Source organism: Chaetodon trifascialis, chromosome 9, assembly GCF_039877785.1.
Source record: "Chaetodon trifascialis isolate fChaTrf1 chromosome 9, fChaTrf1.hap1, whole genome shotgun sequence".
Taxonomy (NCBI): domain Eukaryota; kingdom Metazoa; phylum Chordata; class Actinopteri; order Chaetodontiformes; family Chaetodontidae; genus Chaetodon; species Chaetodon trifascialis.
This window is the reverse complement of record NC_092064.1, coordinates 16,768,216-16,794,523: the sequence shown is the minus strand read 5'-3', so window position 1 is coordinate 16,794,523 and position 26,308 is coordinate 16,768,216. Positions and strand designations below refer to the sequence as shown.

General features: G+C 41.2%; 1 protein-coding gene across 1 annotated transcript in view; it reads right to left on the bottom strand.

Moving 5' to 3' along the window:
- The window catches only part of aipl1 (aryl hydrocarbon receptor interacting protein-like 1), an 88,314-nt gene that overhangs the window by 42,120 nt on the left and 19,886 nt on the right, over positions 1-26,308 (bottom strand). The window lies entirely within an intron of this gene.

Genomic DNA, 26,308 nt, shown 5'->3' with positions numbered 1-26,308 from the left:
ACATCAAAGTGACGCAGAAGGCTGGACGCTGTGTCAACCTCCTCTTCAGTATATATATTCCCGATCTGTGGTCTCCAAAGAAGTCTCCATTTTGAACCCAAAACGTGCAACACTGAAGCTTAAACAACCCAAACTCCTTCGCATTTTAAACTGCTTTTCAGTGTTGCATCTTTTTTAAGCAAACGCAGCATTCCTGTGGTTTGGAGTGGAGTGAGAATCGGGTTCTACTACCAAATAAGTGATTGCACTTCTTGTGGACAGAAACCTCAATTGGTGGCTTGCTCGCTGAAGTCACTACAATTCCACATTTGGAAAAGAGAATGGGGTATACTATGTTATCCCTTTGAACCAGAGGAAAAAAAACATGAAACATATATGTGTCAGGTGTGGAGGTAACTCTATTGAGGGCGCAAGGTGAAATTAAAATGGACATGATGTAAATTACATGATACGATCTTTGTTGGGAAGATTAAGCGTGCTGTTTTTCAACAAAGGTAGCAACAGAGTTTGAGGATTAAATGTGACATGAAGACTGCAGGTTTATTCCTGAAATACAGTGGAGAGTATGGAGTCTTTGATACCGACAAGCAGTGCCCAGTGCTGCATAATTGAAGCTACCTGAAATATTCTCAAACGACTGCAGTGCATGCATGAGACGAACCAAATCATGGCTGAATTTTCTCATGACTTTTTAATGTAGTGGAAATGTGAGTGCGTGTTGCACATGCACACTGTTAGCATGTTAGCATGGATTTTGAGAGCGAACATCATTGGATGGTTCTACTTGCCTGATCATACAGCATGATCACACAGACACTGCATGCGTGTTTAGTCGTGTGACCATGTGCATGTCCATCAAACGAAGGCAGGTTACATGGCACCATATCAGCCTGTTTTGGCTGAGGGACAGAACAGAGAAGTTACAAAGATCAAAGGCAACAACCTGTCAACCCTTTTGTTGTACCGTATTTTAAACAGGCTGTAACACAATGCCGCCTCAGCACAGTGACACAGCTTTTATTCCTCGCCTCAATTTATGTTGATGCATTCACAAAGCTGGGCAGGAATGAGCCACAGGCTACATCGTTCAAGAAACCAGTCCGTCTTCCCCTTAGTGTTCTCTCATGGTTTTAACTCTCTCTGAGGTGGCTGCAATTAATCCCCCCCCCCCTTTTTTTTCTTTGTCTCTGTTGACTCAAGCCCATCAGGGCAGGGGAGACCATTCAGTTCATATCTCAGAGATGGTACCTTCTCACACACACATCTTTGCTACAGAACTAATAAAACTGTTCCTGGGAGTAAACACACATCGAGGGAACCGCAAGCTAGTTTGCCGTGGATGACCCTCATGTCCAAATACTAGCCATATCACAGGTGGTGTGCTGTCATGAGTGTTTATATATGTATATCAGAGCTGATCCCACTTTAGAGTGGTGAATGTGTTATCATCTGAAAATGAGGGAATAGTTTGATTTTGGGGTATTTAATTTTTTACACTATCAGATTCACTCATTAATGCTTTTATTATAAATGCTGTGAGAACATTTAACAGTGTATGTATGTATGATTGAAATGTATCATAATTGTAATAATTTCTATATGGCTTGTGAAACTTTTAAGGTAACAATCTTCATATTTTCATGTATGGAAGAAAAGGAGAAATCTTGTCTGAATGTCTGAATTGTTTGGCAGTATCCTTTGTGTTTCAGAGCCCGACTCCTGTTAAATTGTGTCTTTTTCTACATGTGGTGGGAGAAATGTATCGGTTGGCAGTAGTTATTTTTTAGCAGAAAGAAAATACAAGCCGTTTATCTTCTCTTTGTGTTCACCTGCACAGGGACAGAACTACTTCTGTAAAGGTTTCTGAAATACACGAAGGTTAAGGATAGAGGACACTCAGGTTAAATGAGACATCTTTAAACCTCAGTTATGATGGCATTGTTTTCTCAATGGTAAATGTAAGTAAATGGTTTGAGAATTCGTTTTTAATTTACTTTTTAAATTACCACTTGCCAAACAGGCTGGTGCTTTAAGGCCATCACGAACTGAAACTTCTGTATAATGTAATCATGTAAACGCAAAGTTCTGCAGTACATATCATGTTTTTTCTATTCTTTCTTAGACGCCATGTCACAGTGGATTCTTCATAACTCCATGGTAATATTTGAGACCCAAGCTTGCATTTTGTTGTATTGGATTGCATTATATTGAAAGCTGGTTTGTTCCTTCATAGAAGTGGACGTTTTGATGAAGTTGCAACCTGAATCCACTGAAACCTGTGTCTATACAGATGCTCTGTGTTGCTTTGAGTGCATGATGGTGTCTTGGATGCACTATGGAATTGTTTAGTTGATGACAAATGTCTGTAAAAAGTCCTTTTCAACATCTGAAAGCTCTTTGCAATGGGAAGATGTGAAGTTTTACTTTTACTTTTTTCCATTTCAGCTGCCTGTGGGAGACTTTGTTAATTAAGGAATCAGAAGGACAGTGCACAACATGTACTTTTGCAACATCAGTCAAAACTTAATTGAAGACTAGATTGCTTTGCTTAAAAATCTGAATTGCTAATCAACAGCCTTTGAGTCACATCACATCTGCAACACGTTCTGTAGCTGCTCTTCCTTTTACTTCGACAGTTAGTCACTATGTATACTGTGACTGGTTTAGGTTTCGACGATTAAAGGTAGAATAACAGTTTAGTAATGATCCAATACTAATAATCACATCACACACTTACAGTACTCAGTGTGCTTACTCTATCTCCGTGTGACTAAAGGCCTCTTCAGAATTGTATTGTTACATGACGCATTTTGCCTGTGTGAACAAGTTGTGGCTCAACTTCGTCACCCGCTTATATTATCAAACAGCAATTGCAAAACCTTTTACTCATAATATAAGATTTTTTATTATTAGGGGAACATTTGTAATTCCAGGAAACATTAGTGCCCCTAAACATTCTGTAACTTATTTGTATCATCATCCTGACATCTGTGATTGGGTTAAATAATGCGTGCATCAGTAGAAATAATCAACACTGTTGGTACTTCCTGAGAACCTCTGTTGCATGTACAGTAAACTTAATTGAATGGCTATTGTCACTTCTGAAGAGGCTGAGGTAGCATACCTTCACTGTTGTTTTACAAATATAGCCTGAGTGAATCAGCATCCCTGACAACAAAGAAGAAACGCTTCACGTGTTGCTGTCCTTCCTTTAGAAAATACTTGCATCACTGAGTAAGCGAGCCTTTATGCTTTGTGACGTGTTTAAGCACATCAGAGGAAACATTATACTGCTACTTCCTGTGCCTCTTGTAGCCACACAGCACAAACATGAGAACAATGCTGAGATTTAAGAGCAACAGTACAACCTGTTAGTTAGAGCCACATATTTTCCATCCATATGTCTCACTTCAGTACACGCTTTTCTGTCTCTTCACTATGTCCAGTCTCTCCTCTTCCTTCATTTCTCCACCTCCCTCAGTTGCTCGTTCAGTACATAAATCCCTCTCTAAAATAGATTCCAAGAAGCAATTGGTACCTCTGCCAGGCAAGGAGCAATCTGGAAACTATTCAAACCAGGTAATGGCTTTTCTAAGCCGAACAGAAAAAAACACATTGCATAGTCACACACTACAACAGGTGGGGGACTTTATGCTTCGAGTGAGCGAGACCCATTCTCACAGATGAAATTGAGAGCCTGAAGCCCTAAGTCAGAGGGTTCAATATTGACAGGCTGCAGAGGATATTACCACAACCATCATGGTCAGTCAGGATCAAGGTATTACTGTCCATGAAAAGAGCAGCCCAATCATCAAGAGGTTTTAGACAAGAACTTTGGTTGTGTGACTTCCCATTAACATTTTGCTAGTGAAGTAAACTGAGATGCAGCAGGAAACTACAACATAGAAATATTTGATTTTATTTGACTGATTTATTTATTGATCTTAATTCTTGAATTTGGTGGATTGTTACACAATTATTGCTGTCTAAATAATATGAACAATGTTGAAATTCTTTGAGCAGGTAAGAGTCGTTAGGCATATTTTACGGCCATGCTAGCCGCTCTGTGAGGCTGTACCCAGGTCCAGTGTTGCTTTGAGCTAAATGCTAACATGAATACAATGGCAAAGCTCAAAGGCGGATGGTAAGCAGGTATGTTTGCCATATTTTCATCTTACTTTTGTGTTAGCATTTGCTAATTAGGACTAAACACACAGCTGAGTACAGTTGAGGCTGATGGGAATCTCTGTAGTTTTGCAGCTAATTGATCAAGTGTTGTACAAAAAGACATTTTGACCTGATGATAGCTAGATAAAAAGGCAGAGGATCACCAAAATCAGTAAATTCATCCTCTGGTGCACCATGGGTATATGTAGCAAAATGCATTGCTATCCATCCAGTAGTAGCATATTATAAGACTGACAGTGTCTGACAGATTAAAACTACACTGCTAGTGTGGCTAAAAACCAGCATCTAGAAGTGTCAGTGTTAAAGCAGCAAATACCTGAAGCAAATCTTTTTACAGCTACTTAAATGTACTGAAAATGAGACTTTGTTGTTGTTCTTTGAATAAAAGTGTCAAGCCTTTTCTATGAATTATTGTCCTCAGAGCTGGACTATCAGGTGCACCTTTGAACACGCTGTTATTTTCCTTTTTCAGGTTTATATCCTGACTCAGTAAAACAACTCAGAATTGCTGACATCCTATGACCTCCTTCTTGGCCTGAGGTCTCACATACACCCATTCTTCTGTCACTGTCTAGAGTCCAGAATGCTGACTCTTCCTCAGTCTCTGATTTTACCACCACAAGTGTCCATCTGCCCCACCACCCATCCTGTCTTTTCCTTTACAGTTGTCTCCCACACAACTTCTCTCCTTCCAAAATCCCCACAGCTAAACTACAATGAGCTTCTTAGGTCCGGTCCTCTCAGACTGTCAGTTAGACATCAGTCACAGGGGAGTGAGGGGGGCACCTCTGTCACTTTAAGAAATACCTCTGGCGAAAAGAAACTGATTAGTAGTGCTGGCAGCCAACCACGTGGAGTGCTGTGGGGAGACCGAAGCCAATGAGAAGCCCTGCTGGGTGGAGGTTACAAAAGCAGCCTGAACCCAATGACTCAGCAAAGTTGGGTGCGTGTGAGATGACACTTTGCAGCGATTTAAAGGGCCAGCGTTGCGGGCCTCTGAAGGAAGCTGAAAAATGCACTTTCAAAATCAGGCCAAGTGTTCACTCCCTCCCTCTTGCACAGATCACGAAAGTATGTGGCCCAGGTTGTTCTGCAGGGTTGTTGGTAAAGGCCGTGCAGAGTCCATGAGAGAGCTACACCCATCTTTTTCACTCAGGAGACACTGTCTGACTGAGGCTTGACCATCGGGATATATGAATGTTTGTGGTAGAATTACCCAGCGCAAGATTAGGTAACACCTAAGTGCATTAAGCTCAATTTCTTTAAGTAACATTATATCTAACTTTGTCAACAAATGAACTCTGGGCAGTGAACTGAGCAGTAAACCCTTTGAAGATGGGTAAACTAACATCTTGTCTGAAAAGTGGAGATAAAAATTATGCAAATTGTGTAATTTTGGGTGAGGGAGTTGTCGACTGCGAGGTCATTGTATCTCTTAATAAGTCCTCAATTTAATTGGCAAGTAGAGGCTACTACATACAGGTTTAAAACTAAATATCATCCACAGCTCCCTCATAGCTGATGCAAGCCATGTTGTGTAAGACAAGGGTGTTCTGCAAGAAACTCTTAAAAATGTCTTTCCAGGGTCATCAACTGTACCTCCAACAACACTGAACTGCACTTTGAGTCAGAGGTCACTGTAAGACAACCATTAATATAGAATGAAAAATCGCTTTATCTTTACCTACAGCACTATATTTACCTGTCATCATTTCATTTGCAGCTCTGAATTCTAACAGTAAAATATATGCACTATATTGTGCCAAAAAAAAAACAAAAAAAACAACAAAACTATGCGCTGGAACAAAAAATGTAGCGTTCTTAGCATGCAGTTTATGTAGATAGGTAACAATGAAACTATTGAGGCTGTATAACACATTTCGTACAAAATCATGCAAAAAAACATGCTTCACAAAGCATGAAATAAAAATAAACCCACAGAAAAAGACAGATGCAAGAAATAGGAACATTAAAAGCACAACAGAAAGAATAATGTTCCACCTCATGGCACACTGGGACACATTATCATTGGCTGGCTCACTGGGTATTTTGGGTCTTTCATCATCAGACACCCTCATTCAAATAACCCATCCAGGATTGTTTAGATCCCACGACTGTTTGCTCAAAACCAACAATGCAATGATTCACCGTTGCTAGATGTACTGTGTAAATTACCATTATGTGACACTACACCCATCAGTAATGGTGCAATAGTGCCATCAGTCAATCTTTTTTTTTTACTGTATGTTGGGAACAGCGGATGAGGCTTGAGCTGACAGGCTGAGTCTTCAGCCAACTTCAGTCTGATACACTTTTAGTAATGATATATGAATGGACTCTATGTCATGAAAGTTTAGTTTTGACCTGATTTGTATTTTAAGTCACTCTCTGGAGAACATCACTCTAAAGATGGTTTTCATTTCTCACAATAAGAATCCATTCCCTCCTCCCCTTCCTATAATCTGTTTCCTCAAATACAACTGGCCGAGTCATCCTCACGCTGGTACACAGATTTGCAGTTGATAATGAGTTGGCCCTTTCAGCTCTGTTATAGATTGAATGACCCACATTATAATCTGCTCGGGCACTGTTCCTTCTTCCTCTCTGTACTGTAACACTGAGCAGTATTGTGAAGAAGTCAGGTCTCTGAGCAGGAGTGGAAACTTCCATTAGGCCACAGGAGGAGCGCACTCCTGAGTATTGTTCTGGTCAGGCCTGCAACAGTCAGCATAGCACAGCACACCTCAGTGACAAAACAGGGGCTATATATATATACTGTAGCTAGCAGTAATTCAGCAACTGCAGCCATCTTCAGCACCACAGCTACCACTGCAAAAGGAGAAGGGACGTCTCAAAGACATAATCATAATGCCATGTCATTGCCATTATCTGCTTGTCTAATATGAAGCTGGAGCCAGGAGACAGTTAGCTTAGCTTAGCTTAGCTTAAAGACTGGAAATAAGGAAACAGCTAGCCTGGCTTTGTCCCACCAGCACCTCCAAAGCACAAAAATGAACACCTTTGGACAGAGTCAGGATAGCTGTATAATGATTGGTATGGAAGTTCCTAAAATAAAACATTTGGGCAAATAAAGAAACTGCTGTTAGTGTTTTTGTCAACCAGGCTGTCTATGACACAATCCTGGTATCCTGATAACGATCCTTCTCTAAACAAAATGATCTGTAGATGCAGGTGTTTCAGACCCTGTAATATTTCTTATTCATGCTGACTACTCAAATTGAAAAAGATGCTGGAATCCAAGTGCCGCTCAGCGAAGGCAAGTCATGATTTCTAACTTTGTGGACAGTACTTGAACCCATGCATTCTGTTCATAATCACAAACAAGTCTGAGTCTCAGTTGAGTTGTACAGGCGTGCCAGTTTGATAAGCACTAAAGGAATGCTGAAGGGGTTTATGAATGTTAAAATGAATATTTACATACCACTATTTCTTTTCTATTCATGCTGTAAGGTGAACGTACAGGCCGTCTGCATAACAATCACAACAATTGCAGATAAAAGAATAATTCTGCTCCCGGTAGATTAGACATTGGTCCAAAGTGTCGTCTACCTCATGTCCTCCTTGCTGTCCTCCTTGTCCTCTTCTGCAGTCAGTAAACTGTAACCAATGCCCTTGGCCTCCGTCACTTCTCCACATTGAGTTTGTTTGTTCCAGGAAATGTTTTCAGTTGAACCCTGAACCCTTTAAGAAATCACCTTCTTTCTTTACAGCTCAAGAGAAAAGGGAATCAGCTGTTTCCTCATTGACCAACGTGATCCACATCCAGCTGTTTCATAAGATTGTTGTGCGCTCATTCATATAACTGTTGCCAGGATTAACTGCAGAGAGAGGTTGTTTTTATGCATAGTCATGGCTGATGCTAACCTTTGAACTGCAGGTGTAGCAGATTTTTTTTTAGCTGTAAAGGGTTACTTTGGTCTGTGTGTCTCTGTTATATCACTCTCCTACTCATTACCCACTATTCCCCGCAGCAGACAGGGAGCTCTGATCCCTTTGAGGACGAGGAGGCCACAGCTATGCTCAGGCGCACCAAAATTCCTGGAGAACAGCATTTCTATAAGGTTTATCTTGGTTGCCACATGCAGGGCCAAGGCCTACTTACTGATATGATTAGCCTTGCTTGTGGAAAAGGAACACATTATCCTCAGACAGTCTGATCCCACCTCCATTCTTTCCAAACACCCTTAGTTGTCTGATGCTTGGAACTACTAATGATGATAGTGTCTGAAAGGCACCTCTCTCTTCCTAAAAAGAAAAAAACAAAAAAACACTGCAAGTACTGTTGAAGCTAATAGATGGAGACAGGCAGGCAGAACCGTGGCCGCTGAAAGTGATGACATCACTCCAATAGGGAGAGTTTGAGAGAAGACGTGTTAGTGACAAGCGGTAGCTATTAGAGCTGACAGGCCACTCTCAGGCACTTTCTTTTTCTCGGTACCAGAGTGTCAGGGCTTGCTTTTTCACACCAGCAGGTTAAATATTAACATCATCCAAATCCTTTGTTTCATCTGAACTCAAAATCTGATACTCATTGGATCAGTTTGCAACAGTCCGTCAGCACCTCCAGCAATACTCGAGCATGTCTGCTTTCCATGCTGTGACACCATGTGACAGCATTGCGGTAGACCAGCCAGCGAGATGCCTCAGACCCAACTGGCACTCCGTTTTCCGACATGCACTCTCACGGATCAATAACCTCTTACATAACATTCTAGTTTGGACTAGAGGCGAGATTCCAGCTGACTGGAACATGTGACAGGGCTTTGACTGTGTTGACCCACATTTCCCCCTCCTCCCGAGATCCCTCCCCCCCCACCCCTCCTGCTGTCCGTCTCCTCTTCCCACCAAGTCCCTCCATTAGCCCAAACCCCTCTCTAACCCTTCACGCCCTTCAGGAAAGCAGTCATGTAGGCAGTAAGCAGTCAGATCCAGACCTGGGTGGGTCAGGCCTTTCTGTGACGTGCCCAGACATGCAGCCAGACAGAAGGAATGACACACGGGGAATAGCTGGTGGCTGAGCAGGAGTTTTTACTTGGACAGATGGCATAATGTGTACAGGGGTGGTCATGGAAAATGTTTGACTTTGAATGGTATTCCAGATAGACACAGCGTTAGAACTTGATGCTTTGGCAGAAATTTTTATGTGTTTCTCCTTTGACTTCAAGCTAATAATCAGTGCTGGGCAATGTGTGGCAGTAATGGGATTGCCTTTTTTATGAATGTGTACTGGCCGTTTGTGGAGATTGGAAATTTGGTTGTTACATCACAGTTGCTTATCCCAGTAATGCTTAATTATTTTGATCATTTGGAGTTTGAGGGAGGACTGATCAATTTCTTCTCTGTGTGTTCAGAGGACAGACTGCTGTGGGTTGCATTTGGTAGCAGTTATACTGCGTTTACACAGTTAGATGAATATTCAGACTCAGGAGCACCCATGCATTTTGTAGGAGGGCTTCCCTGACTGCTAGCCTTGTAGTCACACCATTTAAATAACTTAAATTAGCTTATATCTACACGTGTTATATAATATAAGAGGTGTGGATGTGATTGTTTAAAGGCACTTTTGACTGCTGGCCTGGGAAATGAAAATAAATAGTAATAGTACTGTAATTAATTATTTTTGCTGTTTTTTGAACAATTAATAAAAGAAGTGATGTAATTTTTTCACTGAGTGATATGTAATTACTACTTTGACACATTTTGAAGTAACTTTCCCTACAATGATAAATATACATATTGATGAATGTGATGCTTGTGGCTGTTTTTTGAGGGTGTTCAAGGTGTTGGTTGACTGGTGTCAAACTGGTGTTTCCACACACAACATAACCTTGTTGTGCCTTCAATAAAGAAGGGAGATCATTCTGTGTGTGTGTGTGTGTGTGTGTGTGTGTTTGGGCAACATAAACACAACACACACATATAATAGAAGCAGCAGCTTGCACAGTGCATTGTCTCTGCAATGTTCTTTGATTTTCTTAAAGCGAACAATCAGACAGTATTACAGTATGAGAGGTTTAGTGAGGTGAACCCCATCCTGGTTTCCTGCCACATTAACCTGTCTGACTTCGCATTACAGTAAGCTGATTAAGCCACCACAGGTGTCCTATTTAAGTGTTTGTTTCACTAAAACTTCTTCCACACAAGTGCCTCTGAATCGTGTGAGTCAGTTTACCCTCGGCTGCTGAGTGACGAGTGGCCTCTGTGCTGAGAAATGTCTTTCCTGCAGCTTCGATCATTCTGAGCAGATGAATGAACAATTCCTTTCGGCAGATGCTTTTGTGAGTTTGATGCACAACAGGTCTACACTGCCATGTATTGCATCCAGGAAATAGCCATTGCCCGCACTAAAGTCTGATGTAGAAAAAGCTCCCGCAGTCTCCCACCAACTCAGCTTTTAGATGTGACCAAAGTGCCATCCATATGAATGGTAGCATTGCAGTTTCAAATAGTATTTTATTACAAATTTTGGCTTGCTTTAAGTACGTGCGGCCATGATTGACTGATATATGTTTTCTCCGTGGGCCTGACAAACTTTATCATCAAATACTGAAGGAAACGTCTGAAGGCTCCAAGTCTCGCCAGAGTTGTACATGTACCAGTCAGACAGTAGACTGTGCTGGTTAGCCTGTTAGCCTATGGATACTATTATTGGCTGCCTGTGGACTTAGTTGATATTAAGATAACTTTTAGAGCCTGTTGCAGTTAATGATGGCTTTTCACTTTCCATATTTTTACTGTCTGTCAGCGACGTCTTATTTCTGCTATTGTCATGATGCAACATACAGATAAGTTGGTAGATAATAAACATAATGAAGCATACTGCTACCCTTCCAATCGATACTGGCATATTGTGGCCTGAAAGGTGTGCAACATTCAATAATCAACAACTTGAGACATTATGACGTCCAGGCAACATAACACTCAAAGCTCCCCGCACTAATCATGACTCATCTTAGTGGAAAAATTGGCTTGAGTGTTCTCCATAACTTGATGTATGAAAGCATTATCGTAGCTCTACTTCTCTGCATGATTAATTTTTTGTGTATTTATGTTGTCCCTCAGTTGTCTGCTTGGGTACAGTATGTGAGTACAGTAATTAGAAGACTGCGAGTTGCACTGGGCCTGCAGTTGGTTCTTTAGGAAGTAGCAGTGACTCATCAGCAGCTCGCTTCCTGCTTCTATAAATAGCCAGTTATTCACTAGCTTGAACATGAGGTACCAATCAGACTACAGAACCATCTCTTTTATTCTTGTTTTATTATAAATCTAAATATCAGTCCATGGCTTCTTTCTTTCCAACAGAAAAGATTGGCTTGTACTTCTCAAATCCAAAGTTTGAATTGAGATATTTTTAACACCTAAGTTAAAGTTGAAAAGGTTATATGGACATTATAAGCAATATGAGGTCTGATTAGGGAAATTCATGAACTTGTTTTTTATTTTGATGCCTTCTATAGGTCAAAGTTGAGTCATTTTTAAACCTACAGTACAACAATTCAATTCAAGCTCTCTCTTGTCTTTCCAGCTCAAGCACTCTTGAGTCAGTGTCTGTGAGTGTCACTGCTTTGTCTTTGCAGACAGACATCAAAATTAATATATTGAAAGCTCTCAAAAGTTATCAAATTTCACATTCTGCAAGTGTCAGATACAGACTGCTCAATTCCCGGCTAACAGATGACATTCAAATCCAGAATTCACATGAGCACAAATTAAAAACAGTGACATCTTGAGGCCATGCTACTTTCTTGCACCTCAATGGCTGTCGTGCGACATAAAAAAAAGAGGAACCCGGTGAGAGAAGAATAATGACAGGAATAAAAGAGTAGGGGCAGAGGAGAAGGGCAGGATACCACTAAGAAGGTGACGGTGGTGGATTGGTGTGCAGCAGGACAGCCAAGCGGACTGTGCTGAGACACATCAGTGAAGGAAGTGAGAAAGAAGGCTGGTATTTTTCCAGGGAGGCTTTCTCTGCACGTGCATGCACACATGAACGCGGATAAAACACACACACACACACACGCTCCTCTCACCTCTCGTATCCACCCTCTTGGTCTTATTTACCCTCTTTCCATCCTCTTATTCCCTACGCTGTCTTCCTTGCCTGTGCTTCTCTCCACTCCCTTTTCATCTCAGTCCCTCCTTGTTCCTCCCTGCCTCGCCTCCTCACTCTTTCCACTTTCATTTCCCTCGTCTTCTACATCCCCCTCTCCCTTTCTCTCCCACTCCCTCTTTCTCTTTCCTCAGCACCCATCTCTGTTTCTCCTCCCCACCTCCTCTTCATTCACCATCTGCGGCCCTCGTCAGAGCCGTATAGCCCAGACAGGCACCAAGGGCAAGGAAACATCCGCGGGTAACGTCTTGCTATCACACACTAATATGACAGTGTTAGCTTCAAACATATCTAAGGAAGAGATGGTTTTATGCATGTATGAGCATACTGACAAAGATGCAGTATCTTCATGCCAACATGTACGTGTGTTTGTGAGTGGAAGAGACTGCATCCTGGAGTCAATTTTTAAAGCAGCTGCTCATGGGCTGTTTGCTTATGTAAGCCTGTAACTGTAAAACCCAGCAAAACAAGAACAAACTGCCTGGGACAAAGGCCCTGCCCTCCCTGCTGCACTGTCAGACGTACATGTTTTTCTGTCTCTCTGAATCTGGGAGACACAAGATGATAGAGACACAAAATGCCACACAAAAGAGAGACAGAAAGAAAACGAGACTGAGTCTGACTATTAAGGTACTGTAAGGTCACGCTGTACAGGACTGGTGTACTGCAGATGAGAGAAAAGATGAGCCCTGCTGTGCCCCGATAGGCCACCTGCTGCTCTCTGGCCCTCATATGTTGCTGCTCTGTCATGCAGCACACTGCCTTGCACAAGACTCCATGGGTTGCAAAAGGAGCAAGAAAAGGCAATAACAAGATAGCATTACAGGCAGAAGGAATGAGAGTGAGAATACAAATGAGAGGAAACAAGAGAGAAGTTTGACATAGATCTTACAACTGAGCCCTTTAAACTCTGGTCCAACTGCAGCTGAGGCCTGGGAAACTGCAATCCCAATCTTATTCCTGCTGAGGTGTTTTGTGCTATCATGAGCCATGTTTTTTACTTACACAATAAAACTGCATAAATTGCATTTAAAAGTCACTCTAATTGGGCTGGGGGTGATCTGTAACTGGGTCATTCTGGTCATGAAGAATTTGCTACAGTATCAGTGATTGCACATGACAGTCATTTCAGTACCAAAATATCTCACAAAAGCCACTGTGTTTTATTTCCCTGAAACTGAGACAAAATAAACCAGGACTGACCCAGCTTGCAGGTGACTCTTGTCCTATGCTCTTGTCTTGAGAAATGCTTTGGTTTTAGTTGCCAGGGTTGTTTGGACTGTGTGCAGAGACAGTTGGGCAGGCCAGGCTAACTGTCATGTTGCATTAGCTCTTCCAGTGTTAGCTGGCTCCAATTTAGCCTGAAGGAGAGGTGGTTACCTACCAGCAATCTCATCGTACAGAGAAAAGAACATGCACACACATGCCACATGTGCAGACTGAGATGTACACTCACAGCAGTACACACTGACAAACAAAATGACAGCCGTTGCCCCCCTCTTTATCATGCTCATTTACCTGTCTTGTGTCCTATTGTCCCTTCTCTTGTTTCTTTCAGGCCTACAAGAATGAAACTAGCACACATTGGCTGGTGGGTATACGAAGCTAAACTACTCCTCAGCAGAGAATGTCCACACCCTGTGTATCCCATGTAATGTGACAGTTAAGGAATTTGCTGCAGGCTAGCCACAAATACTTTCAGTCTTAGTCAGAAATACTTGTACGTCACTTGTGGTGTAAATGACAGGAAAATTGTTGAGCGTGAGTCAGGCTTGCTGAAAAACAGTTTTCAGCATGTTGGTATTACGGGTCTTAGATGGCATGGTGCGTTACTGCCATTTGTTGGAATCTAGGTAGTACTGCATTATCTGCCATATATGACTAAATGGGTTGTGCCCCTGATGGCAGTTGTTTTTGACCTTGATAAAGAACACGCCAGCAATCATGACTCCTATTGTTTCTTAATATTGACACATGGCATCAGGAGAGGGAAGGATGATGCCGTCACCTGCATTTTTGTCATGAATTTGCCAGATGTGAGTGAATGACTGTGACGCTCATCCCTTTTGTCAAAGGTAATGTGAATGTTAGCTTACCACTTTACCAGGTAAAGCTAGCTAGCATGCGCTAAATCATGGCAGTGGTGAACATTTCCCCTCCCACTCCAGTGAAGCTCAGCGAAGATTGGAGTGCTAATTGGGACATTTTCAGAGCACAATTTGAAGATTACAGTTTGGCAACAGCACTTTATGATAAATCGGTGGAAGTCTGAGCAGCTACTCTGTGGAGTATAATGGGCACTAAATACAGGCATGTATACAGGCACAATCTGGAATTAACCAGAGGCAGAGCAGATGGAAGTAAAGAGAATTCTGTATGCGTTGGAGGGATACTTCAAACGCTCTAAGAATGTGATTTACATTTTTGGCTGTTGCAGCCAGGAGGATGGTGAGTTCATTGACTGTTTTGTTACTTGGCTGAGGGAGAAAGTTGCTACATGTGAATATGGGGTACTGATCAACTCATCTAGAAAGTTGTACTTAGCATTGCAAATGAGAGCACACCCAGACGTTTGATGACGGAGAAAGATTTAACACTGACAGCTGCAGAGGAGGCATGCTGTGCTGCAGAGCTGAAGGACATGAAAATATGATGTGATATGATACGGCTACAGATAGCCTTTCAACATGTAGAACGTCCAATACTTCACATGGACAGGGAAAAGAGCAATGTCCAGTTTATGGCAAGGTGTGCTAAGAGCAAACCATTTTGTGATAGTGTGCATCAAATAGGGAACAAGGGCACAAGTTCTTTCCGTGGACAATTCAGTTCCAGGTCAGGTTGATAGTAGTGCTGAAAATGAAGTTTAATCAAACAAATGTATTGTAGCTTTGAGAGGAAAAGGAAAAAGTGATTTGTCAGTCTTCAACTGAACAACAAGAAGCAGCAAAGCCAAATCGAGTCATTAACCACATGCAATGTCATCCAGAGACAATCTCATGCCAAGTAGCACCAAATGCAAACTTAGTGCTATCGACAATGTTCAAGCTGGACCCCAGACTAAGGACAACGTGGTTTGTACCTGTCCCATGTGGTCTAGCGATTAGGATTCCTGGTTTTCACCCAGGTGACTTGGTCTCGACTCCCGGTATGGCGACAAATATTTTAGGGCAGTAGCAGCGGCTAACTGTAACTGCTCAAGGCTCTGCAGCACTCGGACATCTTTCCACATGCATGTATAGGTTTCTCGGTCTACCTGCTTGTGTGTTTAAATTGGTTCTAATCAGAATGTAAAGATACATTTGGGGGATTTATAAAGGAATTTTTCTTCTTCAGGAACAAGATGTTTTCTCTGCTCCAGTGGAATCGATTCCAGCGATTCAGCAAGTCCAGTATGCACCTTGCAGTGTTCAAGTTGCTATGTCATATGTTGCAAATACGAAGCAGGGGGCCATGTTGGTCCAATTAAATGGCCAACAAGTTGGATTAGCAAAATGACGATTGTAAAGAAACCTGACAAGCTTTGGATATGCATTGATCCAAAGCACCTCAACCAAGCTGTGAGTCGATCTACACCATGCCCACCGTTTGGGATGTACTCTACAAGCTCCCAAAGGTGAGGGCCTTTACTCTTGGATGGCCAGGATGCCTTCCTTCAGTGCAACCTTGATGAGCTCAGTAGTTTGTTGAAGCTTCCCTATGGTGTGTCTGTGGTCCCATACGTGTACCATAGGAAGTGGCATGAGCTGCTTTTTGGGCTCAGTGGAGTTAATCTAATAGTTGACAACATTGTCATAGGGGGCTGTGGCAAAAGAGATGAGAAGGCAGACCATGACTATGACACCAAGATACTGGCCCTTATGGACCAATGTAGGCTGGGTAAGCTGCGACTTGGCCTTCAAAAAGCCCCAATCCATGGTGCCTGCTTCCATGGACTCATCCTGAAGCTGCTGTGAAAATAGCCAAGGACTTATGCAAAAAGGCTCTCTATGAGAGCAATGATCCTGCAGTGTTGCAACACGCCAACAGAGGGCATAGACAGTGGTCTGACCCAGTGCCTGATGTTGAGGTATCTGAAGACTGTGCTACCCCTATCCTAGAGGCTTATGGATTTATGGAGCCATGTGTGGTGACCATGATACTAGACCAGCTGTGCCAGAAGTCTCCAAAGTGATCTATGAGAAATCAGTAAGGGACCTATCTGAACTTACAGTAGGCGAAGCAGTCTGGATGAAGCAACTACCAGGAGACTGACTACACATCTGGAGGGGACCTAACATAGGTCCGACCTTTCACAAGTGGAGGGATCATTATAGTGCTGAACCAGGAAGAGCCAGCACTGTCGTGTAACCCAGGAACTCATCTGGAAAGTATGCCAATGGCCTGACCCCCTGCATGCCATACCAGCCATGAGGCACTGGGGACAGAGCTGAGTGGTCTCAAAGAGCATGCACTACACTGGCCACACTCAGTTTTTCTGACGATTGGTCTGCCCGTTCTACTGCATATATCTCAGCAACAGTCTTTACACAGTTGCGCCCTGGACAGCTGTCCCAGGCATCTGTTAAGCTTAATTTGAAGCTGGGATACTCTATGCTTCTCTATATGGGACTGTTTTACTAGTATTGTTGAAGAAAAAAAGGGGAACAAGATTGCTGAATGTATACTGACAACTGCATAATAATATCTGAGAGTGTAGTGTAATGCTTATATCCAGTAATGGGGTGATGTGTATGGTTTGGTTCTTAAACCCAACAAGAATGTTTGTTATTCAGAAAGGCAAGATGTTACAAATCTTATATGGCCTATTGCTGTTGGTACCTAGGTAGTGAATTACCTGCTGCGTATCATCGAAAGTATGTCAGTTTTCTCTGGCTTCATGACTCAAATAGTAAAAAAAAAAGTAGAACAAGCAAACCATGTGAGAATCAGGGTATTTACATAATTATACTGTGAGATTCTTTACCAAACCCTCTGAATTTTCTTTTGCAATATACAGTAGATGGCGATATCTGGGTTAGGATTGGTTTCCATTGTTTTGCACAAACATGCAAAAAGTGCATTCATTGAATGTGCTCATATTTTTGGTCAGTAGTAAACTCAAGAAATCTGTTTGCAACTAATGACCAACTCAACCAGCAAAGGATATGAGTACTAGCCAATCAGAGGCATAGCAGGGTGGGTCATGACCTCACCATCCTGTGAAAAACAAACAAACAAACAAACAAATAACCAAGGCATATCAGTAAGATTAGTGCAACTGGCGATTCAGATGCAACTGTATTTCAAGGGGTTTTTTGAAAAAATCAGTACAGATTCCAATGGAAAAAATCGAAATTTTTTATGCACATTGTGCCCACTGGGTCTGTAAAAACATCACCCACATCACCAATGAATTTGAAACAACACATTGAGTTGAAGCATCCAACCAGTCTTGCAAAATATCTGTGAGTGAATGGTGGCCATAACAAATCATTAACAAAGGGTAAGGGTATAACAAAGGGTCAAACTCACAGTATTTTGTAAGGGATCAGTTACCTTTGTTTCCCAATGAGTCAACAGATGTGTAACTTACTGCACTACATTGCAGGAGATCTGCAACCTTTGCAGCTCATTCAAAAAAGGAAGAAATTAATATGAAGTAGTTCATTTTAATATGTTATTATACATATCAGGAATCATCTGAGTTTCTGTTGCCCCTTGTAGTGCAGACACCATTTCTGTAAGCAAACAAAATAGGATACAGTATCTTAAGTTGCTTTGATTTCTTGCCTGCTCCACTTAAGAAATACACGACACAACACACACTGAATCACATGACCAGTTAAGTCTATGGACATCACAAAATACAAATATGCTGCACAGGTTCAAAAGCTTGGAAAATATAGACCTTATGCATTTTCAGCTGGTCTCCAGTACATGGTTCTATTATACATTATTACTGCACTTCCTCCTTTTAGGCTCAAATTTGGAAACCTGAGCTTTTCAGTCCAGTGTGCTGACACACACTGTGCCACAAGTCAAGAGAAGCCAGCAACAAGAATGCAGATGATATTACCTTTTCAAAAACATTCAGTATGAAACCATGCCATGCTGTATCCAGTTTAGTCTTGGTTCAAATTCCCAAGGTTACCAAAATAACTGGGGCATTTGCTTTGTCTTATCTCAACACTGGTGATTTCCTCATACTTTCTGATGAGGTTGGAAATAACCAGTTGATGAGCACAGGACATTTAATTTGCTTCATCTGTTTCCCAGTTTACCATCCTGTCCCTGCTGAAGCCTGGCACACATAGAGCAGAAAGAGCATTTTTGAATGCACTTATCATAAAACTACATGTATTTATCATTGTTTAAATATAATTTAACAATGCTAGTGCAGCACAATTCTTTGATTAAGTATAGTTGCAGAGTTGGTTACATTACTTGTTCTGTGGCTCCCTTTCTCATATTATATCTCCCACAATTGCCAAATCATGGTAACTCAACATGTTTTTTGTTTTTGTTTCATGGAGCTGGTTCTTATTCACCTAACCTTGCGTTTGCATTTTCAGATACTGCAGAATGTCAGTCCTGCATGCGCTGGCATGCCACATGTGGCTCATTGTCAGCGATGATCAATTATCTATTGATTGTGGCTCAAAAGCAGATGCAAAAATAAGTATTTCATGTCAAAGAGTTTTTGTGGTCTTTTAGATAATATTTAGTGAGGATAGCTGTGTAATCATTTACTGCACAATCATCATGAAACACAAGATGCTATTTTAGGGATATTAAGTGTGATTTTATAAGTTACAGCATTAAAGAAAGCAGGTTAAGCAGGGTGTAATGCCACTAACAGACAGGCCACAATCCAAGCGAGCAGCACCCACGCAGAGGATCAGAGTTCAACAACATGGTACACTAACATACCAGTGGACACCAAAGTACACAGTTCATGTGAGCTGATGCTTAACACATGGCCAACACATGTTCTAATACCAAGCCAGCATTCAAAGAAAAGAATGGCTTCTCTTCCAGTGGTCATTCACCAGCACCTCAGTTCTGAAAATGAAAATAGAAGAAATACTAAAAAAATACTGAAGAGTTTATCAACTAGTTCATCTGATTGCACTCTCATGTAGATTTAGATACATCGGTGCTGCTGTCCTTTTTTTTTTTTTGTCTTATTTTTGCTGTGGAAAGATTGTTCCTTGTCCCTCTGTAGAGTGGAAAGAATTACAATGGACTTGTGTATCAGCAGTGGGTAAATAAGGTGCAGGGACGGACTGACCATCTGGCATAGCGGACATTTTTCCGGTGGGCCGACGTGCTATTTGGGCCGATAGTCGGCCACTTTTTTATTTAAAATATTGGTCTGACTATCCCATAATACCAGACAGTCGATCAGCGGCCCGATTGACATTGGGCTGGCCCATTCACATCGTTAAACACCAACCGCTTTCGCTTTGGTCTAGCCGGCATAATGCATTCGCCACAAAAAAAAATAAAATAAAAATAAAATAAATAAATAAATAAAAAAAAGATAGTCATAGCAAGAGTTTGTTCATAACCACCGACACGCTGGTCTGGCCTATAGGTTATTTTCTTCACGGACATTTGACGGGACTCATCTCGCCCAATCATATCATGAAACACTTCCCCTCTTTTACGTCTGTAACGCAATCTGTTAGGATCTTCGAAAATGGAGAGAAAACGAAAAGGAGGTGCAGAGAAACTGCGAGACAAGAAGAAGCCAACGCTGCCAGATGCGCAAAATTTCTGCTGTTTGCCACGTCAGGGCCTTCACCAGCTCCCGTGCGACATGCAGTAAAACCTGCGACTCCTTTACTCCTTTCTTTCTCAGGTTGTTGTTGTTGTTGTTGTTGTTATTATTATTGTTATTATTAATAATAATAATAATAATAATAATAATAATAATAATAATAATAATAATAATAATAATAATAATAATATTGGTGTGTGTGTGTCCCGGGTCGGATCCCTTCCCGGGTTCTTCTTCTTCTTATTATTATTAGTAGTAATATTATTTGTGTGTGTGTGTGTGTGTGTGTGTGTGTGTGTGCGCGTGTGTGTGTGTGTGTGCCCCGGGGATCCCGGCCCGGATTGTCGTTATTATTAATATTAGTGTGTGCGTGTCTGGGTCGGATCCGGGTCTGGTCCCGGGTCGGACCCGGGAATTTAACCCGGAACTTATCCGGGACCGACCCGGAAATTTCCCGGGACTTTACCGGGACCGACCCGGAACTTACCCGGGACCGACCCGGAAATTTCCCGGGACATTGCCGGGACCGACCCGGAACTTACCCGGGACCGACCCGGGAAAGTTATCATCATTATTATTATCATCAGGTTGTTGTTGTTATGTTATAGTTTTAAAAACATTTGTCAGGGGTGATGATGACTATATGGGTATGATATGTATTGATAAGGTGAATAAGGTGTCCTTAAACACAGTGTCTCACCCCTGTCTCACCCCCTCGGTTGGCCCAATCACGTCGTTAAACACCCTTTCGCTTTGGCCCTGCGGCGTAATGCATTCGGCGAAAAAAGAGTTTGTTTGTAAACACCGACCGCCCCTCGACACACACAGTTCTGCGGCCGATAGGTTATTTTCTTCTCTGACACGAGACGGGGCTCATCTCGCCCAATCATATCTTTCACGTCGGTAACGTAATGTGTTAGGATCTGTGTTAGGAGCGAGAATGGAGAGAAAACGAAAAGGAGGTGCTACGTCTGCTACGTTTGCCACGGCAGGGCCTTCATCAGCTCCCGTGGCCGATGACAGTGGTGCTGTTGGCGACATTGAACAGGGACATGCAGTAAAACCTGCGGTAAGCTGGACTGCTTTCAGAACACTTGTCATGAGGAAAGCAACCCAACCCCTTGGTAAATCTGATAATAATAAATAAATAATAACATATTTCTGGCTAATGTTCTATGGCCAGGTTAGTTTGTATTCTAGTTAGTTTATAATAGCTGCTATTTTTATCTTGAAGATTGACCAATAATTAAATCTCTCTCTCTCTCTCTCTCTCTCTCTCTCTCTCTCTCTCTCTCTCTCTCTCTCTCTCTCTCTCCTCTCTCAAACATACATGCATGAGTTCAAAGTTCATTCAGGAGTTCAGCTACATTCATCCTTTTGGATTGGGTCACTTCACAATTTATTGAGTACTACTCTTGGAAGAGTTAGCATCTGATCCATCATTTCTCATCTCTATTCTTTCTTTTTTCTTCGTCCCTGAAACACATAGGTACACCCAATAGGATGAATTCTGCTTAAAGATCCATTACTGTGATGGAGTGGTGGAGTGTACTTTTTTGTAGTGTTAATAAATTACACTTTTTGGAAGTATTTAATGTGTCCACTCTCATTGATTCCATAACTCATTGCATGGCTTGAGGTACGTGGTTTTAAAGAGTTGCACAGTTGGCATACACATTCAAGAGACTGAAAAGACCGAAATGGTGCGCGTTATCAAATGTGGTGGGCCGGTCTGGTCCAATATGCCAGGGCCGATTTCTTGTCCCAGTCGGTCCCTGATAAGGTGTGTCTGTCTACAACCAGTTTGTGTCACTGCAAGCTAATAACTAATCTAAACTAAACCATGAATGCTCAGTTTGTCAACATCTTTTCAATGTAGAGTCATGCGATATAAAGCAACCTTTGTAACACACTTCATGAATGTGGAATTTCCACGGATGATGATCCACTGATTCCTCAGAAGTGTAAATGAGGACCAATAATGTATATGCCACAAATTAAAAACTTGGTCAAAAGCTTTTATGTTCAGCTTCTCAGAAAGTTGAACTCCTCCTTTGCATCCGCCCAATATTTATGGACATATGTGCGCTGAGTCCAATTTGTGTGACTCAGCAGATATGTATTTAAACTGCCAGCTTAATTTATTCCCCATGTGCTGAGCTCTAATTTTAAACAGGGTGCTAAATATACAGACAGTTTCCAAGCCAAAAGCAGAGATAGCTGCGTCATTGTGTCTGTCAGAGTCAACCTCTGGAGGAGTCGGCGTGTGGAACATTCCAGGCAGAAACCGAGTTGATGCTACCATCTGCTGGCTGCTGCGGCAGGATAGGAGGAGGTCTCCATGGCGACGTCAGATGACATGGTTGGATAATTTGGATGGGCAAGTAGGTCGAGTGATCTTGATAAAGGCATCATTGTAAAACCAGGTCACGGAAGCAGACAGACCTACAATATTTAAAGAGTTGTGGCTGTAAAGCTGCAATAAATAATGATGTGAACAGAACACTGCCGTGGTTTTACTTCCTGTTATTGCCCACAGACTGTTTGCTTCTCTTAGTTTGCTTTACCTTTTACTACCAAGACCACTTTATTACTTCGGATGCAAAATGTCTTGCATCCAAACTCTTTCTTTTATGAAAATTTGCTATCGTAAAATTGGCTACATATACTAATCATTTATACTCTTTTTTTTTTTTTTTTTTTAATTCTGTTCCTATTATCCTAATAAATGTAATAGTTTCTCTTGGACCCTATCATGCCATAACCTTATTCTTCTTCTATTGTACATACCCTCAACTAAAATAACTGTAAAATGTATTAAATTGATGACACCGAAAAATAATTTTGCTCGCCATAGATTTTCTTTTTAGAAGGATTGCCATTTAATTGTCAATTGAACACCCACTCTCCTGCAATTACGACCCCTGACATCCATCCTTTTTCCCCACAACATCCACAAGATGGTGCCCCTGATCAAAAAAAATTTCTGTGGGATGTATTTAATGGTGAGGGCTGTGTTTTTGCATAGCTGCATTTCAAAATTTTACAAGAGAGCAAAATGGAAAATATGAATGAGTTCATAGATCCCTTGCCCATCCAAAATTAATGGCTGACCACAAGGCAATTATGAATCCCAACAGGAAGACATTATATACATGTGATATTACATTAAATGGAAATTACCTGCACTTTTACTTGTATTATAAATGGATTTCTGAACAGCTTGTGAGCTCTGGGTCTGCATGTGAAGCCTAATTCAGTGAAACATGATGGGACATGTTGGCTTGATAACACCGCTGAACTGTGTTGTGGTAAATACTGTATTAGAAGTACTCCAGGTGCATTATAAATATTTTACATACTCACGTTTCATAAAAGATTGATCACTCAAATGACTTGTTGAGGAGTCAAAGAGTAAATATGGCCTGAATAAGAAAAGACAGTGAGTAGCTTATAAAATGCAGCACTATTTGTGATCAAGTTGGTCCAGTTTTTTCATGTGTAAATAGTCGAGGGTAGCTCGCTCCTGAAGGTCAAAGGTCATCGGTAAGTTTCTGTGCTGAACTCAACTGCCAAGATTTAGCAGCAAGTATAATGTATACACCACAGGAGATCAAACTGCTTTCCTGTATTACCTCTTGGCAGGATAACATCAGAACCAGAGATACGATAAACAGAAAGCTGAGAGTCATATAACACTTTCAGTAACAAAATGGGGGAAAGACTTAATGTTTTTCCTCTGTTTTATCTCTCCACAACACTATCTCTGCTGTTTTATTGAAGTTTTCCACACATGTTAACACCAGGGAGACACGACGTCCTCTACTATAATCACAGTCCGTGTACAGTATGATTTTTTTGGATACTTACAGAGAAGCAGAGCCAACAAAAAAGCACCAAAACACACTGATTCCTCACTCACTGATTACCGTCTAAACTGAGTGCAATTAGAGTGTCAGTGACCCGAACCTAAACATCTGTTTTGTATTTTTGTTAGCCTGCTGGTTGCTAGGTCCTCTCTGATCATATTTAGCCGTCTTGGCTCAAGAGACTCTGATAACGTAATGCTTTTGCTACAAATATCTCTCAAGTGACTGCACAAAATCTCAGGCATCCCTGCTATTTTCTGTGAACCAGACCAGTAAAAGCTTTGACCATACTAGCCAGAAGATCTTCCTTAGCAGTGAATGAACCATGTTAACATTAAGAGTCCATTAACTATTTCGGAGAGGTGGCTCTTCTTATGCACAGGGGACGTTCTCATGATCTCAGTGTTTTGAAACGAAACTGATTTCACGTTGATTTTGGGGACAGTGAGTCAGTTCCCATTATAGACTGTATAAAAACAATCAGTGGAGACGTCAGTCTTCAGAGAAAGAGTGTTTAACAGAAAATTGGAATAATATATTTTAGGAAATACAGTGCATTTCTTTGTTTTTTTTTGCAGAGAGTTACCTGTGGATACCTCTCCAATATATGTATGCTAGATAGTAAGCTGCAGCCAGGAAACGTGGGGAAACAGTTACCCCTTCCAAAGCTAATAAAATTTGCCTACCAGCATTTCTAAAGCTCATAACAAATGGACATATTTCCCAAAAGGTTGAACTCTTCATTTTAAATGAACCTATGAAACGTTTGCCAAGCAGTGCAACTAAGTAGCAACTGTGGCATAATGGTAAATACTAAATGTGAACATGTCATGTGTAACAGTAACACAAGCATAAAGTCAACAAACTGACTCTGTAATGTCAGTTACACAGCAGTGTCTAACGTAAGCTAACATTAGCCACGAAAAGCTAAAGGTCATACAAGACTAACAAGGTTACAGAATGTGTTGAATTAAGAAATGGTGCCTTTTATTACTTTTGAATGCAGCTTTTCATTTACGCATAAGATTAAGAATGTGTTATTCCTTCTTTTAACAGCAACAGAAAAAAAACCAAAACAAATATTTTCTATTGTAAAGTTAATTTAATATGTCAACTTAAATCTTATTAGTCGAACTCAAAACTGAACGCAAAGAATTTTTCTGTTGTATATTTGCTATATAACTGTTTGTATTTGCCAGTCTCTCACTGCCCATTTGTTTGCTGTAAACATTGGGTCTTAATGAGATAAGATAAGACTGTTGAACCCACATTGGGGAAGTTCAGTAACAAGAGAAAGACACAAAACACACAAATACAAAAGAAAAACTGCTGTAACAAGCTGCCACTCGTGCGGCGCCATCTTGGACATTCAGTTTATGTTTTTAATAAGATGACACAAACATACTTTCTTCTAGCTGTCCCACTTCAACTTATTGCAAGCATCATGTGTGCCTATTCAGAAAACCTGTGATGTGGTACAATCAAAGTGATGTAAATGTCAGGTTCTTTGTTAATTAAATATCAGTCATTTTAATTAAATCAGTCCCTGATCATTGATGCAGGTTATTGGGTCTAACTTGAATAAGCAAAATCGGAAAGGGCAATTCAGTCTTAATGGCCTAATTTGCTGGAGGCCAATGAAAGCCAACGTTTATTGTGAGGAAACGGGTCTACTTTTGCTTACAGGCCCACATTATGATGCTTAATGTCAACAATAAAACAGGATGGCTTGTATAAAGCCCTGTTTTGCATGGTACCCCTGCTGTCACGCATGCTTTTTTTCACATGGGGTGATTTCAGATAATAATGGCACAGACTTACCTTTCTTAAAGCTCCTGGAGGTTAACTGTCAGTTTTGGTCATTTCAAAATTGGAGAGAACCAACATCTAGTCAAAAATACATTTTCCTGCTTCCTTCCTGCTTAATTTCTTTGAATCATAAATACGTTTTTGTACAAAATGCACTACCTGTGTGCATTTGGTATTTACTGTGTATCGGATCGACGTGTTAGTGTGCATGATCTATCTGCTATGACAAGAACAGGCTTTACTTGCCAACAGCACAGTATATATTTAATCCTATCAGACGTTAACATTTGATTATAAAGTCCTTTTAAAACACATGAAAATACTGCTGTGGCTTGTGCATGATCACTTACATATCAATAAGACAGAAATCCCTCCATCTTTAATCTATCTTTCCTTCATCTTTTGCTCTGATGCATGCTTGCAGTCTACTTACAGTATATTAGGCGACTGTCATAAATGTGTAGAGGCGTACGTGCTTTTCTACAATGTTTTAAAATGTGTCAGTCAGTCTTTTTTAGTTTATGCGCCATTAAAATGGGTCAAATT